Genomic DNA, 17,685 nt, shown 5'->3' on the forward strand with positions numbered 1-17,685 from the left:
ACCTATCTGACATCAGTGCAATATCACTAGGAGTAGGATATGCCACCAGTGTCTGAGATTATAAAACCCTTTTAAAGCCTATAGACACCTTGCAGGGCTATTATTCTTCTTTGCATTTTACTCATTTTGGGACAAATAATTTTTTTAAATTGGTCTTCATTAACAATTTTCTAAAGATTTTGTTCGACAGTCTTCAACTTCCGTGCAATTACAGACCATTTCTTTCTGCTTTTCACTGAATCCGTCAGGGAGCTGCACTGATGACTCAATCTGCACTCCTTATTTGTATTATCCTGACAGCTCAAACACTCATTATAGCTAAATTCTTTTCAGTTTAAAAAAAAAATGTGTTTATGAGCTATCAGGAGTTCAGCGATAAGGGCTACAGTTCGAGCCATCAGAGCAGCTCTCTAAAGGATTGGCTGTTGGAATAGGCCGCTGCCACATTCCTCTGATGGAGGCTTATCTCCTGTGAGAACAAAAGGATCGAACATGTTGACTTAACATGCTCAATACTTCTTTTGACAACATCATCTGTTGATGGAAGCCTGGAATTACCCCATACACATAAGATAGTCACCAGGTTTGGCCAACTTTTGTGCTTGGGGAAACTATAGTTTGTACAAGATTTCACTTGTTAGAAAATGTGTCTTCTTCACCCACCTGAATAAAAGCATTCATAAGGTCACTTTCACACAGTCAGTATTTGGTCTGTATTTCACATCGGTATTTGTAAGCTAGGGTAATCTAGTTTTGTGCACATAACAAGGACCTCTTACAGAGAACATACCAGCTATGGTCAAGATACATTAGGACCAGATAAAAATAAAATATAACATTTTTTGGGAGATAATACACACCTGATTTTGGAAGGAGCAACATTTTTTCCATTTACCAAGATCAAAGACAGTTACTGTATCTCTCATGCTGTTCAGAATGTTTTCCGGTTTCCTATAATTACATGAAGCAATATTCATTAGTAACCAAGCAATCAAAAAGTAGGTTTTTGAGTTTTCAAATTATATTTCACTCTCCAACCAGGACTAATTTTGGAAGCTACAGGACAATCATCACGAACAAATCTTTCATTTACATGCAGCAATTATCCCCGCAATCATTGGTAAGATTGTTCGTCCCCATACAGATAGTTTGCCAGCGGCACACTCCTGTTTACACAGAATGATGTGCTGCCAACAATGATTTTATGTTCTGCACCAGCGACCTCCCTATCAAACTATTTGCATAGACACATAACTGATCAGAGGCTCCGTTCCAGCGTTATGATACTTTTTCTTAAGATGCGGATTAGGCCTTTGGTGCAATGAGGGCATCACGATTGCTCTTGTTGCACCAAAGCTCCCCTCCTTCCTATGGCCAGCTCCTCCCTCGTGCAGAGATTGGGTTGCATGGGCCTGCGCAAGTGTGGGTGACCAGAAGGGTGCAGTAGTCATACTCGCTGTTTCCTAAAACCCCCCTAGGCCGGCGTGCAGTGACAGCAGGGGTGCACCTCTTCCGTTCAGGGCACACTCTGGTTCTGAGGTTCTCCTGCCTGATGGCGGTTGATGTGCCCTTGATGTTCCTGTTTTAAGGTGCGAGGCAGGGTCCCGGTTGTCATGACGCCAGCACCTTGTGGTGCAAATCTAATGATGAGACCGGTGTCAGTATAACAAATCCACAGTACTTTACTGAAGCTGGTTATCAGGGGATCTACACAAGCACTAGTCACATAAAATGCAGTCTTTACAGTCAAATCAAGTTCCCAAAGTTTGTATATTCTCTCTCAATCAAACTAGTCAGTCTCTCCTTCTCCCAGCCTAAAGGGATACACTTTCCCTATTATTATTATTATTTTATATATATATATATATATGTATATATATATATATATATATATATATATATATATATATACACACACACACACACACAATGAAAGTCCTGACTTGAAAAAGGTTCTGTGAGAGAACCGAAACGTTGTTACTTGATATGTGTGAATAAAGAGCACATTTTATATTTTAAGGAGTGCTGCGGACTTTCATTGTCTGTTTTCCATCCCGAATTGAGGGATCACTGCGGGCACCCTATACCTTTAAAGCTACAAGGGAGTGCTGCCAGACCTTTTCCATGGATATATATATACTGTATTTATATATAATATCCACGGTATCCTTAGAGGAATACAGTCTCTGAGGAGGGGGCCATCCTGTGCTTTGGTTATGGTGGGCAGCCTGTAGCTTACACTGTTTCCACCACATGCAGAGGAGGCTGTAGCCAGATTAGCGGCGATTACCTTCTTTGCCAAAATCCGCAATCCCTTTTGGCTAAACCTTCTATAGATCTTCTCCCTTCTGAGGGCTGGCACATAAGTTTCTTGTGGGCTGTAGGGGAATGGAATCTACCTACAGGAACTGCTCTTTAACTTTAGCCATTAACTTCAGAATCTTCCTCCTACAGAGGAAGAGTGAAGTCAGCCCTGACTAGCCTAATTGGGAGCTCCCACTCCCTATACAACCTTATGGGATTTGTAGTACACGCACATAATACATGAAATACAATGATATTAACACTTTCAATGCTTTGTAGTACATTTCAGCACACTGCACTTGCTGCTTTGCCACTGCCTTGCCATGTTAATTGAAGCAGCCAGGGAGGTGTTGGTCACAAAAAGGAGCGGAACTTGGGTGCAACAGGAGCAGCGGTGAAAACCCAATTACACGAAAGGTCTAATTTGCATATTTATTTTTTTAAATCATAACTTGAGATTAAAGCCTCAGATCAACAAAAGAAAAACATTATTTTAATTAGGTGACCCACAGCTATGTGTCTATGCAAACAGTTCAATAGGGAGGTCGCTGGTGACAGATTCCCTTTAATGTAAATGCCAACATAAGAGTGGAGAGCCTAAAGGCAGCCATACACATTCAGTAGCTGTATCTCCTGACTCCCTCAAAACCCCCAATTTGGCTTGGCCTAATGTGTATGTGTATTTAATGGAGTAATGAGAGAAAGACTCTGCCAGACAGTTCTGATGGCAGCTTATCTCCTGGAAGGACAAAAGAATTGGGTGAAAATATTCATTTTGCCCAATATTTCATCTGTTGGGAGTTGAGAGCTCCCCATACAGGTTAAACTATCAGTTGAACCCACCGTTTTCGTTTGGTTGGACTGACGGTATGTACTTTATTGTGCATGGGGGCCTTAAAGGAAATGTGTTACCAAAAATGTTATTTGCCAGTTAAAATCAGGTAGTATTACATCTCCTTTTTTTAATCTGTTTTTACTTTCATTGTATTTTTTTTTTTTTTCCTAAACATTATTACGGGAGCTGCCATCTTGCCTGACCTGTTCTTAATAGCAGTTACAAAGCATTTTAAAATTGCTTTATGGCAGCCCCATGGGCTATAGAGACAATGGACAGGAGGGGACCCTAATGACTTATGGGAAAGTTTTCTAGGCATGTTCTGGGCCCTGTGCAGAGGTCATTGTACAAGGAAGGAATAGATACGTTTTGACAATCATGAGAATGGTGGATCCTGTCTTATCTGTACACAGAGATAATATCATTATAGACAGGATTAGTGATCTGTACAAACCAAGAAGTGGAGCCAATTATTAGACATAGTGGACAGTGAAAAGAATTGAATGCGCAGTTCGCGCCGGCATTTCGCACAGAAGTATTTCGTCAGCAACCTGCCAGCCAATGATCGTGGCTGGCAGGTTGCTGATTTTTAAAAAATCCAATCAGAGCGCCAGATAACAGATCATATTTGTAAATATGATCTGTTATATGGCTGCCTGCTCCTCTGCTGGTTCTTTTCGTCGGTTGGATCCAGCAGAGGAGCAGGCTACACAGTGAGTACACCAAACACTACACTATAGCCCCTGATCACCCCCCTGAACCCCAATTAACCCTTTGATCACCTCTTTGATCGCCCCTGTCAATCACAAGTGAAAAGAAAAAAGTGATCAGTGCAAACTGTCACTTTTTTTTTTTCACTGTTATTGACCGTTAGGTTTTAGGTATAGTTTAGGTCCCTTGGTTAGGTAGTTAGAGATCAGTTAGCGCCCAGCCCACCGCACCGCAGTCCGTTATTCGCTGATTAGCGTATCGCTAATCAGCATTTGTACTTTTATAGCATCTGGAAGTGATCAAAACTGATCACGGTCAGATCTATAATAGTATTAGTGTCACTTTAGTTCGCCCTCCACCCAAAACGCAGTGTTTGCCCGATCAGGCCTGATCTGTCGCCCACACGTGCGTTCGCCCACACCCGCCCCACCGCAGTGACAAAAAAAAAATTTTTTTTTGATCGCTGCACATTCACTTTACACGCACTGCGGCGATAAAAAAAATCAGTTTTGATATTTTTTATCAACCGCAGCGGCCTCCGGTACTTCGCTAGCCTCCCCTTTGTAAGACAGGCTTGCTTTTTTTTTCTTGGGTAGTCTCAGGGAATACCCCTAAATTTAGTTGCCCACATGTCTAAAAGGGGGTATTCCTCTGAAGAGGCCTACAGGCTTCTGACCCAGTCGGATGAGGAGTGGGAACCCTCATCTGATGAATCCAGCGGGTCAGAATACGAACCTGTAGAAAGCAGTGGCTCTCTGACCCAAAGTTCGGACGAGGAGGCTGAGGTCCCTGATAGCACCAGGCGTACCCGGCCCCGTGTCGCTAGACCGCAGGTTGCGCAGGATCCGCTTCAAGAGCAGCAGAGTGGGGCTGGTGCTGTCGGATTACGTGGTGAGGCATACACCAGCAGCCCAGCCCTCCCTGGACCTAGTACCAGCACTGCCGTACAACCTGGTGAAGTAGCGAGCACCAGAAGGGCAGTTGAAGCTGGTACGGTGGCACGTGCAGTAGTGACCCCGTCGCAGCCACCGCAAAGACGTGCCCGTAGAGCCCCTAGAATCCCAGAGGTGCTGGCAAACCCTGATTGGCAGTCCCCAACTTCAGCCGCACCTGTAGTTTTCCCTTTCACTGCCCAGTCTGGAGTTCGGGTTGAGACGGCTCAGATCGGTTCGGCCCTGGGATTTTTTGAGATGTTCTTGACTGCGGAGCTTTTAGACATAGTTGTGGCCTAAACAAACAGGTATGCCACACAATTTATCACCGCTAACCCGGGAAGCTTTTATGCCCAGCCTTTCCGGTGGAAACCAGTCCAAGTTTCCGAACTTAAAACTTTTCTGGGCCTCCTCCTCAACATGGGCCTGACAAAAAAGCATGAATTGCGGTCATATTGGTCCACGAACCCGATTCATCACATGCCCATGTTCTCTGCTGCCATGTCCAGGGCACGTTTTGAGGCCATCCTGCGGTTCCTGCACTTTAGTGACAACACCGCCTCCCGTCCCAGGGGCCACCCTGCTTTTGACCGGCTCCACAAAATTCGGCCCCTCAAAGACCATTTCAACCAGAAATTTGCAGATATTTATACCCCAGAGCAAAACATCTGCATAGACGAGTCCCTGATACATTTTACCGGGCGCCTTGGCTTCAAACAATACATCCCAAGCAAGCGCGCCCGGTATGGGGTCAAATTGTATAAGCTCTGTGAAAGGGCCACAGGCTATACCCACAAATTTCGGGTCTATGAGGGAAAAGATCAGACCCTGGAGCCGGTCGGTTGCCCTGACTACCTGGGGAGCAGTGGGAAGACAGTTTGGGACTTGGTGTCACCCTTATTCGGCAAGGGGTACCATCTTTATGTGGACAATTTTTACACAAGTGTGGCCCTCTTTAGGCATTTGTTTCTAGAACGGATTGGCGCCTGTGGTACCGCGCGAACTAGTCGCGCGGGCTTCCCCCAACGGCTCGTTACCACCCGTCTTGCAAGGGGGCAGAGGGCCGCACTGTGTAACGAAGAACTGCTCGCGGTGAAATGGAGAGACAAGCGTGACGTTTACATGCTCTCCTCCATTCACGCAGACACGACAATACAAATTGAGCGAGCAACCCGTGTCATTGAAAAGCCCCTCTCAGTCCACGACTATAACCTCCACATGGGAGGGGTCGACTTCAATGACCAGATGTTGTCTCCGTATTTAGTTTCCCGACGCACCAGACGCTGGTATAAGAAGGTGTCTGTATATTTAATTCAATTGGCTCTGTACAATAGTTTTGTTCTCTACAGTAAGGCTGGGAGAACTGGATCCTTCCTCAAATTTCAGGAAGAGATCATCGAGAACCTCCTGTATCCAGGAGGTTCCGTGGCCCCAACCACCAGTGTAGTTAGCCGTCTACACGAGTGACATTTCCCCAATGTCGTTCCTGGTACCTCAACCCAACAGTCACCCCGAAAAAGATGTCGTGTCTGTAGCAGGAGTGGAATAAGGCGTGACACCCGCTATTTCTGTCCTGACTGTCCGGACCACCCTGCCCTATGCTTTGGAGAGTGTTTCCGGAAGTACCACTCACAGGTACACTATTAGCATAGGGATCATCTCACCAGGACAGGCACACAGGGCTATTAGGGCCCATTCACTCACTGCTGCTGCAAACGTCTCCTTTCACATGGGACAAAGTGCATAACGCACTTCGCCACATCTTTGGGCGATTTGCGCTTTGCACATTGACCCATGGGGAAGGAGAGGTTTGTTCTATAAAGGTAAAAAAAATAAAAACACACCAGTAAGCAAACACGTTAATGTTCAGTTAAAAAAGTTAAAGTTTATATGTTCTGTTGCAAAGTTAATAAAATTATTGCGTTGCGGCCTGGTTTTTTCTTTTTTTTTTTTTTTTTTTTCTTTTTTTACCTTCTAGGTGGACCAACCGATTGACTAGCTGCAGCACCGATGTGCATTCTGACAGAAGCATTGCGCTGCTGTCAGATTACACGCAAGTCGGTGTATGCGGCGCTGCAAGACGGGATTTTCTCCTCTGCAGTGACAGATACGTTTGCCGAGGCATACGAGCTGAGGAGGAGGCGGCGTTCCTATGCTTTGGCAAGCACTTTGTATATATATATATATATATATATATAATAAAAAAATAAAAAAATCCCGGCAATGATTTATTCATCCACATCGATTGATGTGAATGGAGAAATCTGGTTTGCCAGGGCATACGAGCTAAGTGGGTATGGATGTAGGGCGGAGCTCCTATGTCCTGGCAGACTCCTTTCCCCTCCATTTTTTTTTTTTGGCAGAGATTTTTTCATCCACATTGATCGATGCGAATGAAGAAATCTGTGCCGTTCATTTTTTTCTTTCAGCCCAGAGGCTGAACGGAAAAAAAAATCTCATTACCTGTATGCTCAATATAAGGAGAATAGCAGAAACTCCTAATGCTGGCCATACATGTAATGATTGCGGAGACCCTCAAATGCCAGGGCAGTACAAACACCCCACAACTGACCCCATTTTGGAAAGAAGACACCCCAAGGTATTTGCTGAGGGGCATATTGAGTCCATGAAAGATTTAAATTTTTGTCCTAAGTTAGCGGAAAGTGAGACTTTGTGAGAAAAAAAAAAATATCAATTTCCGCTAACTTATGCAAAAAAAAAAAAAATTCTATGAACTTGCCAGGTCCCTCATTGGATACCTTGGGGTGTCTTCTTTCCAAAGTGGGGTCACATGTGGGGTATTTATACTGCCCTGGCTTTTTAGGGGCCCTAAAGCGTGAGAAGAAGTCTGGGATCCAAATGTCTAAAAATGCCCTCCTAAAAGGAATTTGGGCCCCTTTGCCCATCTAGGCTGCAAAAAAGTGTCACACATCTGGTATCGCCGTACTCAGGAGAAGTTGGGGAATGTGTTTCGGGGTGTCATTTCACATATACCCATGCTGGGTGAGAAAAATATCTTAAAAATAAAAAAATGGGAAAAGTTGTCTTTTGCCAAGATATTTCTCTCACCCAGCATGGGTATATGTAAAATGACACCCCAAAACACATTCCCCAACTTCTCCTGAGTACGGCGATACCAGATGTGTGACACTTTTTTGATGCCAAGGTGGGCAAAGGGGCACATATTCCAAAGTGCACCTTTCGGATTTCACCGGTCATTTTTTACAGATTTTGATTGCAAAGTACTTCTCACACATATGGGCCCCTAAATTGCCAGGGCAGTATAACTACGCCACAAGTGACCCCATTTTGGAAAGAAGACACCCCAAGGTATTCCGTGAGGGGCATGGCGAGTTCCTAGAATTTTTTATTTTTTGTCGCAAGTTAGTGGAATATGAGACTTTGTAAGGAAAAAAGAGAAAAAAAAGAAATCATCATTTTCTGCTAACTTGTGACAAAAAATAAAAAATTCTAGGAACTCGCCGTGCCCCTCACGGAATACCTTGGGGTGTCTTCTTTCCAAAATGGGGTCACTTGTGGCGTAGTTATACTGCCCATGCAATTTAGGGGCCCAAATGTGTGAGAAGTACCTTGCAATCAAAATGTGTAAAAAATGGCCTGCAAAATCTGAAAGGTGCACTTTGGAATATGTGCCCCTTTGCCCACCTTGGCAGCAAAAAAGTGGACACATCTGGTATCGCCGTACTCAGGAGAAGTTGGGGAATGTGTTTTGGGGTGTCATTTTACATATACCCATGCTGGATGAGAGAAATATCTTGGCAAAAGACAACTTTTCCCATTTTTTTATACAAAGTTGGCATTTGACCAAGATATTTTTCTCATCCAGCATGGGTATATGTAAAATGACACCCCAAAACACATTCCCCAACTTCTCCGGAGTACGGCGATACCAGATGTGTGACACTTTTTTGCTGCCAAGGTGGGCAAAGGGGCACATATTCCAAAGTGCACCTTTTGGATTTCACCGGTCATTTTTTACACATTTTGATTGCAAAGTTCTTCTCACACATTTGGGCCCCTAAATTGCCAGGGCAGTATAACTACCCCACAAGTGACCCCATTTTGGAAAGAAGACACCCCAAGGTATTCCGTGAGGGGCATGGCGAGTTCCTAGAATTTTTTATTTTTTGTCGCAAGTTAGTGGAATATGAGACTTTGTAAGAAAAAATAAAAAAAATAAAATCATCATCATTTTCCGCTAACTTGTGACAAAAAATAAAAAGTTCTATGAACTCACTATGCCCATCAGCGAATACCTTAGGGTGTCTACTTTCCGAAATGGGGTCATTTGTGGGTGTTTTCTTTCTGTTTGGGCATTGTAGAACCTCAGGAATCATGACAGGTGCTCAGAAAGTCAGAGCTGCTTCAAAAAGCGGAAATTCACATTTTTGTACCATAGTTTGTAAATGCTATAACTTTTACCCAAACCATTTTTTTTTTTTGCCCAAACATTTTTTTTTTATCAAAGACATGTAGAACAATAAATTTGGCGAAAAATTTATATATGGATGTCGTTTTTTTTGCTAAATTTTACAGCTGAAAGTGAAAAATTTCATTTTTTTGCAAAAAAATCGTTACATTTTGATTAATAACAAAAAAAGTAAAAATGCCAGCAGCAATGAAATACCACCAAATGAAAGCTCTATTAGTGAGAAGAAAAGGAGGTAAAATTCATTTGTATGGTAAGTTGCATGACCGAGCGATAAACGGTGAAAGTAGTGTAGTGCCGAAGTGTAAAAAGTGCTCTGGTCATGAAGGGGGTTTCACCTAGCGGGGCTGAAGTGGTTAAGTGACATTGAAAATTAAAAACATAACATTTAAAAAAAAATATATGTTAAACATAAAAAATGTATTCCCTTTAAGTGTGTCTTGTTCTTTTATGCAGGTTTTTTGTGTATGAAGTAAGCCCTGCTAGACACTATACACCAACCTACACTCACCTAAAGAATTATTAGGAACTGTTCTATTTCTCATTAATGTGATTATCTAGTCAACCAATCACATGGCAGTTGCTTCAATGCATGTAGGGTTGTGGTCCTGGTCAAGACAATCTCCTGAACTCCAAACTGAATGTCAGAATGGGAAAGAAAGGTGGGCTACAGCAGATGAATACCCCACCAGGTACCACTCATCTCAACTACAAATAGAAAAAAGAGGCTACAATTTGCACGAGCTCACCAAAATTGGACTGTTGAAGACTGGAAAAATGTTGCCTGGTCTGATAAGACATTCAAATGGTAGAGTCCGAATTTGGCGTAAACAGAATGAGAACATGTATCCATCATGCCTTGTTACCACTGTGCAGGCTGGTGGTGGTGTAATGGTGTGGGGGATGTTTTCTGGGCACACTTTAGGCCCCTTCGTGCCAATTGGCCATCGTTTAAATGCCACGGGCTACCTGAGCATTGTTTCTGACCATGTCCATCCCTTCATGACCACCATGTACCCATCCTGTGATGGCTACTTCCAGCAGGATAATGCACCATGTCACAAAGCTTGAATCATTTCAAATTAGTTTTTTGAACATGACAATGAGTTCACTGTACTAAAATGGCCCCCACAGTCACCAGATCTCAACCCAATAGAGCATCTTTGGGATGTGGTGGAACGGGAGCTTCGTGCCCTGGATGTGCATCCCTCAAATCTCCATCAACTGCAAGATGCTATCCTATCAATATAGGCCAACATTTCTAAAGAATGCTATCAGCACCTTGTTGAATCAATGCCACGTAGAATTAAGGCAAAAGGGGGTCCAGTAGTATGGTGTTCCTAATAATTCTTTAGGTGAGTGTATAATGTCAAATAGGCACATTATCTTGAGGTTTACTATGTTCACATTCTTGATCTTATCCTCCCCTCTACAGAAACTGCTGAGAAGATAGCAAAGAAAAAAGCAGTCTTTGTTCTTTGTAAACGGTTCTGCTTTACTTCCTGACATACTTCTTTGGAATTGTAATTCTTTTCCCTTTATCAGAGGGTAACGTAAAAGGACAGTGAGGGACATATTTAATAAAAAAATAAAAAAAGAACATGCAAATAAGTCCTTTTCCATTTTTATTTTCCTGTGGACACTTCATTTTAGAACTTTAAAAAAAATATTTAAACACAATTTCCATTCATTTTTATTGTACGTAGTAAGGTATGGAGGAGACAGCCGGGATGATGGATAGACAACCACCTTGTAAGAAAAAATAATAATAATTAAAATAACTACAAAGCTTTGATGTAATCATTATTATACCACCTGTAAGATACCTGCAGCATCTATGCTAATTATTTGGTACTGCTGGGGTAGTAGTTTGTGCTGCGCCGTGGCAATTGGCATAAACACATTGATAAATCTCCCCATACAGCTCTAAATCACTGATTCACTTCAGATAATATATTACTAAACTGGCTGCCTGCAGCCACCACTAGGGGGAGCAAGGTGCATAGGAATTTACAGTTACCATTGGCTGCAATGGAAGCTGTAATCATCTCTTTGCACTGGACAACAGGCACTTGACTCAGAATTTTTTTCTTTAATCCCTTTATTAACAATAACCACATTGGGACCATTCTTTATAGATTCTATGGCCAGGAAAGAGGGAAGCCAAATTATTTTATCTACGTAGGGCACCAAAATGTCGCACCTTGGCTCGGATAGAGGTTGCCATGATCATACAGCATAATACTACAATTACACAGCAATTAAACCAACAATTCATTCCTATGTGTATTGTGGAATGTTTATGAGAGAGGGACTCTCCCCCTTTGCTTGATAGACATGCCCGGGCATCGGCACCAAGATCTTACCTCTCCCTGTAATAATGCTTCTGATGCCTGGCCCTGTCAATCAAAGGGAGGGTTTCCATCTCTGCAGAGCAGAGGAGCTAAGGTACACTAGTGGCTAAGGCCATCGTCAGTGCACTTATGTTTTTATTTGAATAGGAATAAAAACACAGATTTTGCCCTACCTGGCACTACCCCTAGTTTAATAGGGTTGATTCTGCTGATATATGATCTGTAAAGAGGACTATTCATGCTAAATTTCTACCATACCTGAATTACTGGTTGTCCCCTCATTATAGATCAACTTTTTTCTGTCAGTTACCCCATTCCCCAATGTCCACCATATTATTTTCCATGCCTGATGATTCACCAGATCGTCTGCTCAGTGATCACTACTTCTATCTAATGTGTATAGTATAAATGTGGGGGCTGCATATAACCTGCACTCAGCAATATCCCGACACCTCTTGGATGATATCCACAATTGGATAATATAAACTTTCTTTATTTGTTGATGTCAGAGGTTGACTGTAACATCAAAGGTCCTACAGCCACTAACACGCTTGATGAAGGAGTTATAGGCTCTGAAACATGTCACGGAGGCCATCAATAAAGAAAGATTATATTATCCAATTGCGTCTGTGTTTGCACCAAGAGATGTTGGGATATTGCTGAATGGCACTTATCTGCTCTGTTCGCTCTCCTCCTTTGGTTGGCTTCCCCTCTCATGTCACCGGTGGCACCGACCAGTTGCACTTATATATACATGTTTCACTAGTGTTGTGCCCAAAGGTGAGCTTAATTATGTGGTTTTAAGATCCAGCTGGCTCTACTTATGACCCCATGAGTGCCTGTTCCCCTTTTCCATGTTTTTGCTTGATCTAAGTAGAGCCAACATGTATGACCACCAAGTTGTTGGGAATAACCATCTTGTTTTAAGTTTACTGTATAATCCCGATCTCTTTTTGATAATGGTATGGGTGACACTGTCAAGTTTCTTTTCATTCATCATACAATGTATTGATTGGAGACAGTGCTTACTGTATATACAGTACATGGAGGACTCTAATCCATTTATTCATGAACTGTCGATATCGTCATAAAATGCAGATCTAAAAAAAAGCATCTGCTTTACATATAATAACTACCAACCGTTGGCACCATTCAAAATCTAATATACTATTAATGTGTTTACGGCGATGATGGTCCTGGATAGAACTTTTTATCGAATAACTTGAAGCACACATGCCAGTAACACATATTGGTCAGTACTGGAGTTACTGAATATAGTTGCTCCAATTCAGAAGACAGACACGTCTCCCGAAGGAAAAAATAAGTAAAAGTTTGCAGGAATCTACTGTATGACCTGCAATCAACATTTTTCTCTAGGGAAAGGACAGACACCTAGCAATAGTGCCTATCCCACATTCTCCCTTTTAGGCCAGCCATTATACTCAGAATTGTTACCACTTACATAATGTGAGTAGACCAGTGACGGTTCAAGTGGTTGTATGTAAGTCTAACCGCCGGTATAACTAACGCGCATCAGTCCACCAAGATCATTTTCTATATCTCATTGCAACTTCCTCTATTCCACAGTGGATAAACCTTGCAAATACTCTAACTATATATACATAGGATAAATAGTCTGGGACTGCACTCATTCACCAGCAAATCCAGAAATAGTACAGAAGTTCCAATCATTTTCAAACGTGCAACGTGCCGCCCCCCAGGGTCAATCGGGTCACAGGTCTATAAGAATGCCAAGTTGTGTGGTGCAGCCTCAATAGTTTTCTGTGTGTGTCACGGTTCTCCTACCTGGATACCGTCACTCTGAAGCAATAAAGGGGAGAGTAATGGTGAAGGTGGAGAAATATTCGAGTCCAGACTTTTATAAAGTTCAGCAGCTTTACTTGAATCAACTTGCATCTGTACAAGAAGTGGTGTTTCTCTTGGTTCCAGCAGGTTTAGGTACAAACTGGCAGGCTAACTTAAATATTCCGCTTTATCTCTCTGCTGTGCTAAACTCAGCTTTAGTCTAGTCGCTGGCTATTCTGGTACCTCTGGAGTGGGGTGCCTTTGGCTGTTGACCCCCTTAAAAACACTGTTGGTTAATCTACAAGGAGTCAGGGTGATTCTCATCTCCTTCCAAATCTAGACTAGACTAAGACTGACTGAAAACGTCCTGCAGCCCCTCCTTTGGTAGGAAGCGGGACTGGTCCACTTCTGCCCAAAAGGGGGAGAATGGAATGGTAAGTTTCATTCTATCTCTCTGCCATATGCGCTGCCACCTGCTGGTGAACCAGGCATATAACAGTTACATAGCAGAACAGTTAATGCACAGTGTATGAGAATCTGGAATAAATACACAGATAACATTATGGTTAGCACATTAGAGACAGTAGCAGGGTGTAGGAATGGCAAAAAAATGCTTCTGTGTCCTGCATTTCATAATTCCCATAGACTTTCAGCTAACATTTGGAGCTGTTGTTTTTCACCACAAACTGCACTAAACACAGCATGTGCAAAGCCACAAGAAATCAAAAGGTCTGAAAAAGGACACTAAAAACTAAATAAATGTGTGAATCCAGCCTCAGGAAATGCCTCAGAGAATTTTTTAAAATAACTTTACCAGAGGAGTAGCCCCACCTAAATAAGGACTTGAACAGTAATTATATGCTCATTAACGCATTCAATCACATTTCTCAGATAGCAGTTGCTAGGTGGCTGTCGTTTCCCTAGAGAAAATGTAGTTTGCAGGTCATAGATTCCTGCAAACCCTTCTTAAAGGGGTTCTCCCATCTTATTAATCATCTTTCATTAAATTATTTATCCCCCATTTAATTTTTTTCTAAATATATATTATAAAAAAAAACAATTTTCTTTAAAATGTAATTTCCAAAAGTCATTGTTTATCTTGGCTGCCCATGGATACAGCCACCGCTTGCCGGCCGCATCCATGGGCCGTGCTTGCGCAGTAGTTTTCCTCTAGATGCGGCTCCAACGCGGCACAAAAGAATATAGTTCTGCGCATGCGCGGCCGCCCGAGACAAGTCCAGACAGCGTCGGAGAGGAGGACCAGGAGACAACTTCATAAGTGGTGGGTGAGTATTATTTTTACATGCACCACCAATTTCACCAACGATCGGGGGCTGATGGAGGCACTTGGGGGGGTGATGGAGGCACTTGGGGGGCTATTTGAGGCACTTGGAGGCTATTTAATGCACTTGGGGGGCTATTTAAGGCATATGGGGACTGTTTGAGGCATATGGGGCATATGAGAGATTATGGAGACATATGGGGGCTGATGGAGGCATATGGGGGCTTAAGGAGGCAGTTTGAGGCATATGGGGGCTGTGTGAGGCATATGGGGGCTGTGTGAGGCATATGGGGCTGTTTGAGGCATATGGGGGCTTATGGAGGCTTATAGAGTCTGTTTGAGGCAAATGGGGGCTGTTTGAGGCATATGGGGGCTTATGGAGGCACTTGGGGGCTGATGGAGTGATGGAGGCATATGGGGGGCTGATGGATGTAGCAGAGCTGAATATGCTGATTCAGTGTACTTGCCACTTGCACATTTCAAGAAAATGTCAAGCTGTATAACCAGTTTTCTTTTAGTATTTTAACTAAGTGTTGAATGGTATTTTGTCCTAAAGCTCATTGCTAAAGGCTACATCCCTTCTATAGTTTTTCATATTTCTCTGTAGACAGAAAGTGATACCTATGAAGTTCGTAGAGAAATAGACAATCCTATAAAAATTCAATGCCAGACAATTGTTTCATATCAACACTAGCAGAAAGAAAAATATACAAAAAGTGAAGCTCACTGACAGATGATGGGACCCTAATTATGATGGTGAACGAATATCAAAATGGGATCTGCGCAGTTTTCTTGTTACGGTTCCTCTGGCCACTGCTGCCTCCGTTGTTGGGGGAACCAGGGCTGCAGGGTGGCCTTCGATGATGTTGGAGCCCTGGGACAATGAGGAGGTCCACCTGGGCTCCTGAATATCAGGGCGTGCGGGCAGCAGCTCCACCTGGCATAATGGCATCTGCCAGTTATTTCTTGCCTCTGGCTCACCAGTACGTCACCAGCTCACAACAAACAGACCTTGCCCTGCTCGATGCAGTGCAAGGCAAGGGAAGAAATTTAGCAAGGGAATGCTCGTACATGGTAAAGGAGCGAAGCAGAGCTGATATGTGGGTTCAGCCATGAACCCTGACAAGCCTTTTAAGTTTCGCTTCCTAGGCTTCACCTAGAGCTTGAATAGTGAGACCATGTTCCATCCATTTATAGACTCATATTAGCATATTCAGCAATTAACCCCTTAAGGACCGGGCTCATTTTCACCTTAAGGACCAGGCCATTTTTTGCAAATCTGACCAGTGTCACTTTAAGTGCTGATAACTTTAAAACACTTTGACTTATCCAGGCCATTCTGAGATTGTTTTTTCGTCACATATTGTACTTCATGACACTGGTAAAATAAAGTCAAAAAAATTAATTTTTTTGCATAATAAAATACCTAATTTACCAAAAATTTGGAAAAATTAGCAAATTTCAAAGTTTCAGTTTCTCTACTTCTGTAATACATAGTAATACCCCCAAAAATTGTGATGACTTAACATTCCCCATATGTCTACTTCATGTTTGAATTATTTTGGGAATGATATTTTATTTTTTGGGGATGTTACAAGGCTTAGAAGTTTAGAAGCAAATCTTGAAATTTTTCAGAAATTTACAAAAACCCAATTTTTAGGGACCACTACAGCTCTGAAGTCACTTTGCGAGGCTTACATAATAGAAACCGCCCAAAAATGACCCCATTCTATAAACTACACCCCTCAAGGTATTCAAAACTGATTTTACAAACTCCGTTAACCCTTTAGGTGTTGCACAAGAGTTATTGGCAAATTGGGATGAAATTTGAGAATTTCATTTTTTTGCCTAATTTTCCATTTTAACCCATTTTTTCCACTAACAAAGCAAGGGTTAACAGCCAAACAATACTGTATATTTATTGCCCTGACTCTGCTGTTTACAGAAACACCCAATATGTGTCCGTAAACTACTGTACGGCCACACAGCGGGGCGTAGAGTGAAAGGTGCGCCGTATGGTTTTTGGAAGCCAGATTTTGCTGGACAGTTTTTTTGACACCATGTCCCATTTGAAGCCCCCTGATGCACCCCTAGAGTAGAAACTCCATAAAGTGACCCCATCTAAGAAACTACACCCCTCAAGGTATTCAAAACTGATTTTACAAACTTCGTTAACCCTTTAGGTGTTGCACAAGAGTTATTGGCAAATTGGGATGAAATTTGAGAATTTCATTTTTTTGCCTAATTTTCCATTTTAACCCATTTTTTCCACTAACAAAGCAAGGGTTAACAGCCAAACAAGACTGTATCTTTATTGCCCTGACTCTGCTGTTTACAGAAACACCCCAAATGTGGCCGTAAACTACTGTACGGCCACACAGCGGGGCGTAGAGTGAAAGGTGCGCCGTATGGTTTTTGGAAGCCAGATTTTGCTGGACAGTTTTTTTGACACCATGTCCCATTTGAAGCCCCCCTGATGCACCCCTAGAGTTGAAACTCCAAAAAGTGACCCCATCTAAGAAACTACACCCCTCAAGGTATTCAAAACTGATTTTACAAACTTTGTCAACCCTTTAGGTGTTGCACAAGATTTAATGGAAAATAGAGATACAATTTCAAAATTTCACATTTTTGGCAGATTTTCCATTTTAATATTTTTTTTCCAGTTACAAAGCAAGGGTTAACAGCCAAACAAAACTCATTATTTATGGCCCTGATTCTGTAGTTTACAGAAACACCCCATATGTGGTCGTAAACTGCTGTACGGGCACACGACAGGGCGCAGAAGGAAAGGAATGCCATACGGTTTTTGGAAGGCAGATTTTGCTGGACAGTTTTTTTGACACCATGTCCCATTTGAAGCCCCCCTGATGCACCCCTAGAGTAGAAACTCCAAAAAAGTGACCCCATCTAAGAAACTACACCCCTCAAGGTATTCAAAACTGATTTCACAAACTTTGTCAACCCTTTAGGTGTTGCACAAGATTTAATGGAAAATAGAGATACAATTT

General features: G+C 42.4%; 1 protein-coding gene across 2 annotated transcripts in view; it reads right to left on the minus strand.

Moving 5' to 3' along the window:
- Positions 1 to 17,685, minus strand: part of LOC122921102 (synaptotagmin-A-like) — a 108,992-nt gene that overhangs the window by 80,527 nt on the left and 10,780 nt on the right. For both annotated transcript variants that reach the window (XM_044271039.1, XM_044271038.1), the window contains exon 2: positions 861 to 951. The gene's annotated coding sequence lies outside the window, so the exon portion shown is untranslated. The remainder of the gene's footprint in view (positions 1 to 860; positions 952 to 17,685) is intronic.

This window comes from Bufo gargarizans, chromosome 10, assembly GCF_014858855.1.
Source record: "Bufo gargarizans isolate SCDJY-AF-19 chromosome 10, ASM1485885v1, whole genome shotgun sequence".
Classification (NCBI taxonomy): domain Eukaryota; kingdom Metazoa; phylum Chordata; class Amphibia; order Anura; family Bufonidae; genus Bufo; species Bufo gargarizans.